The 4,830-nt window shown below is 50.5% G+C and overlaps 1 pseudogene; it reads left to right on the top strand.

Annotated features, from left to right (window-relative positions):
• The first annotated feature begins 1,873 nt into the window (after window positions 1-1,873).
• LOC142777031 (lissencephaly-1 homolog) lies at window positions 1,874-3,019 on the top strand (annotated as a pseudogene).
• The last annotated feature ends 1,811 nt before the right edge of the window (window positions 3,020-4,830 follow it).

The raw sequence follows: 4,830 nt of genomic DNA, 5'->3' as shown, positions 1-4,830 counted from the left end.
ACAGGGAATGAATACGAATGCATATGAGAAATACGTGGAAGGTCAAATAAAACATACGTGAGATATGACATACCAATAATTTAAACGCGATATTACACAACCTCAAAGACTCATTTCGATCCCCATAGCGCAACAGCTTAGGAGCGGTGGCCGCAGCCACAACTCCGCGATACACCGTGCCGCCAAAAATTCGGCGAGTCCTAAGCAAGCGACGTCGTTCAGGTCGAGCAAGCGAACGCGAGACCGAACACGGCGCTGTACGCGGAGTGTCTGCCGCCAGCGAACTTCGAACAGGAGAGCGAGCGCACGCTTGGCCACCGCCACGAATAGCGCTGGGCTGGTTTTGAGCTAGCGCCGAAGAAATCGACGGTAATGCGGACCTTTCCAGAAACTTCAGCGAATGCAGCGTGCAAACGCGAGTCCACCGCCGCGGCCAACGGATGGCGCAGAGCTACTTTTGACCGACTGACGGGAAAGCCAGTAGCAATGGCGACCTAATTTCAATGAGTTCCGACGCTGCCGAAATCCCCACCAGCCCGTGCTGGTGCACTTAGAGCGCACGAAATACTACAACCAAGCTTGTTACGAGAACCCGCAACGTGTTTTCGACTACTCCTAACACAGCGACGAGGTCTCAGCCCAATATCTTAAGCCCGGAGCTCATCGCGGCGACGAAGACAGGCGAGCACTCGGGAGGCCGACGGCAATGGCGGCATTTCCAGGCGGTCTCAAAGCACATGCGAACTGCAGACGCCCAGGCTGACCTTCGCGGTGCATTTCGTGCGTGCGATATACAACACGACCGAGCCCAATGCCGGCAAGCAGGATCAGTATCGCACATGCAAAAAGTAGAGTAGAATAAAGAGTGATAATCTACTTGCGAAAGAATCCAACGCTGATTTCTGCCCGGAGTCGGACTGAAGTATAGATCTGATAGGCCTGCCCTCTTCTCGGCCATCATGTTGGCCTTCCCAACTGTTGCTGTCGTGTGTTGGTCGTGACTATATCTAAGCCAGAGGTATAGAGCGTGGCGTGGTGACGTGTCGAGACCTGCTCCAGACTTCATGGGTGCAGCGAAACGTAAAAGCTGCAGCCCACGCTCATCAAAGCGTACACATAAGCACCACGTCTTAATTCCTAGATCGTCGAATCCACGCGGCCGTGGTCGAGCACTCCAAGCGTGATGCAACGCGAACCGTCGCCAGCAAAATACGGAGAAAGACTGAGCCAGGAGAGGAAGAGGACGGATAGTGACCTTGGCAACGCTTTGCGCACTGCCTGCATTTCCCGGGGGGGGGGGGGGGGCGGCAAGCACGGCGCCGTACTCGCGACCGGCTGCAGACATTAGGTGCCTTTCTTCTCTTCTAACCACTACGACATTTGCCGGGCGGTTCATCCCTTTGGAGCGTGTTTGCACACTAAGTGGTTTACACGCAGAACGTTTCCCTTTGTGGTTGCTCCTCAACGGTCTATCTGTTCATCGCGCGCATCTATTGGGCTCCGTTACTCATTTTTCGGGTAATTTTGCCTTAGAGTGCATATCTTTGCGTTTCAAACAAACGTTTACACGAGTAAACGCTACACTGAGTTTCAATTCAAACCGTTCGGCCAGCACCCGCGTCGACGCCCGTTCTAACTGGCTCAACGCCGGGCGCTCCACTGCTGCTTTGCATCCAATCACGTTCCCCTTCAGGGAGATAATTTATAGTTTTTTTGTTTACATAATGTTACTGCATATGTGATTTGGGTATGAGCCGGTGAGTAGCGGGGAAGAGGCAGATTAGAGAAGAGGACGTTCGGCTAGCGAGGCACATTGACCGGAAGCAGCGAAGCAAACCGCGGATTACACGCAGCACCAACACCTTCCCGGACTATGAAAATGGTGTTGTCCCAAAGGCAGAGGGAAGAGCTCAACAAGGCAGTTGCCGATTATATGGAATTCAATGGGTTCTTGGAAGCTCTTGAAGCATTCAAGAAGGAGACAGACATGCCTGGCGACATAGTCAAGAAGTACGCGGGCTTTCTCGAGAAGAAATGTACGTCTTTAATGAGGAGGCAGAAGAAGGTGATGGAATTGGAGAGTAGACTGGCAGAGGCCGAAAAAGAGTACATTTCGGGCGCACCCACACGGGAAAAGAAGTCCCCTACAGAGTGTATTCCCAGGCCTCCCGAGCGGCATGCCCTCACGGGCCACCGGTCACCAGTCACCCGGGTGGCCTTAAACCCTGTCTACAGCGTGGTCGTCCCCGCCTCAGAAGACGCCTCTATCAAGGTTTGGGATTACGAGACTGGAGAGTTCGAACGAACGCTAAAGTGCCGCATGGACTCCGTGCAAGACTTGTGGTTCGGCCACACTTGGAAGTTTCCAGTGTCCTGTTCAGCAGACATGATCATCAAATTGTGGAATTTCCGGACATATGAGTGTATTCGTACAATGCAAGGACACGACCACAGCGTGTCGTCAGTGCCCTTCCTGCCAAGTGGTGACCATGTGGTGTCCTGTTCGAGAGACAAGACCATCAAGTTGTGGGAGGTATCCACGGGGTACTGTGTCAAGACGTTCACAGGCCATCGGGAATGGGGGCGCATGGTCAGCGTCAACTCCGATGGCTCCCTCTTGGCCAGCTGTTCTAAAGACCACGCGGTTTGTGTGCGGGTGGTGGGCACCAAGGAGTGGAAGCTGGAGCTTCGGGAACACGACCACGTGGTGGAGTGCATCGCGTGGGCACCCGAGAGCGCCCACCCGCACCTGGGAGGCAACGGCAGCGGAGACAGCAACCGGCGGCTGGCTGGCAGTGGCGCAGGCCGTGCCCAGGGCATTGTACTCTTCCTGGCATTGGTCTAGCGGGACAAAACCTTCAAGCTGTGGGACCTCAGCACGGGCCTGGCCGTCTTCACCCTGGTGGGCCACGACAACTGGGTGCATGGTGTCAAGTTCCACCCCGGTGGCAAATACCTCCTGAGCTGCTCAGACAACGACAACATGTTGCGTCTCTGGGAGCTGGCACACCAGCGATAAAGTGTACTAGAAGCTTTTGAGTGGCGCGAGCAGCTGCCTGGGAGCGGCCGTTTTGGCGTGTAATGATGCGGTGGCGCTGGCGTCGACCAATCTTCCCAGGCGGATGGCTGGCAGGCGTTCCGCGTACGTGTTGGTACCTCTCTATCGCGCCTAGTGTGAAGATGATCTCCCTATTTTTTGCTCATTCACATATCTCCCCTTTTTCGCGCAAATAAAGGTTATTTGACATTATTGTTATTGAAGTTGCTGCTGACCGCACTGCAGCCCGAAGCAGCATAGCACATTGTACAATATAACGAGCGCGTTTTTTTTTAAATTTTTAAAGTGTACACATTTTAGTCGAGAAACCAGCTGGCCGGGACACACTGGAAGCGCCCCCCCCCCCAAAAAAAAGGAATATGGTGCACACAAAACGAAGAACTCTTGGTCCATTCCACGTAAAACACCAAAGCTGAACTCAAATAAAAGGCTCATTGCTTGTGGTTGCGTGCACACACGACAAAAAAGTAGGCTTTATTGATATTATTTCAAGAACAGCAGAGTTTTTCCAAACCTCCCTTTGGTTTTGAAATATGGGGATAGATTCATTGTGTTAGGACCCACAGAAATGCAAATATGTAATACTGCAAAAGAATGTCTTAGGTGAAACATAGTAGTGGAAGATTTTGAGAATTTAAAAAACGCAACAACACTGCAAAGCAGAGTCGTAACTAATGTTAATCATAATTGATAACATAAAATGCAAGCTTTACTTATTTATAACACAATACATTTGCAATTAGGTCAATTGTAAAGAACGTAAAATATAGAGCCAGGATACAAAAGATAACATAAAGCAAAGCAAACAGAACGACAGAGTTAATGTCTTTCCAAAATGCATTAAAAAAAAGATGTTGTGGTCGAAAGATCGTTTGAAGGGGCACTGAAGTGCAACAATGAATTGGCTTAAATCGATGAATTATGCACCGAGATCCCCAATGGTGCTAAATTTACCATCACAGGTTCAATACAAAAAGATTCAAGATCAAAGATTTATTTTGAGATTTCGCGTCATTATTTGCACGTTCTTTCGCTTACAAGCCTCTTCTAGGAAAAATTGTTTTTCTTCTTGGTGTACCGTCAAAAAATTAAGAGTGTAAGAAAATATGCACGAAAAATGACATCCTTTTTACGCCACTGTAGCAATTTATAGCCTACTCAATTTTAGGTGCTTCTGTGCGCTTTTGACACTGTAGAAGATTTTTCATCTTGACTTCATTTGCGCGTGTAGACCGTGGGTAAGGTCCGATGGTGGCAAAAATGAAGTTTCTGCTGCTCCACAACAGAGTGGGACGCTTGCAACAGGCTGCAGAGCATCTGAGGCTTCTCGAACAGTTACTAAACTGGACTTCCTGATCAGTTTCTCTTGCACGAACGCTTCACATTGCACGATTCCATTGTCTGCACAGGTGAAGTATGCGGCTCGTTGAATGCAATGTTCACGAGTGCTAGGATTCAGTGAGCACGCTACGTACGACACGCCGGCAAATCCAGGAAACTCGTGCATCGCCCATGACTTTGATGGTAGGACAAGACCACGAAGGTCACCGAGAGTGACAACCGCGTCAGACGAGGGACTTGAGCTTGCCTCGTCAGCTTCGTCGCCATCTGCAGAAGTTGCACCGTTGGTATCCACAAAGAGCTGTGCAGGAGTGCTAATGCGTCGCCGTTTTCTGTTGTCATTCTCAGCCGGCACAGACTGATGACACAGCTTTGTTTGGGTCCGCGAAGCCGGAGTTTTGAGCGTCAAATATGCAGGCAGATTGGGCAAG

The sequence above is a fragment of the Rhipicephalus microplus genome, chromosome X (assembly GCF_043290135.1).
Source record: "Rhipicephalus microplus isolate Deutch F79 chromosome X, USDA_Rmic, whole genome shotgun sequence".
Classification (NCBI taxonomy): Eukaryota; Metazoa; Arthropoda; class Arachnida; order Ixodida; family Ixodidae; genus Rhipicephalus; species Rhipicephalus microplus.
Note: the sequence above shows the minus strand (reverse complement) of the source record. Positions and strands in the feature narration are given on the sequence as shown.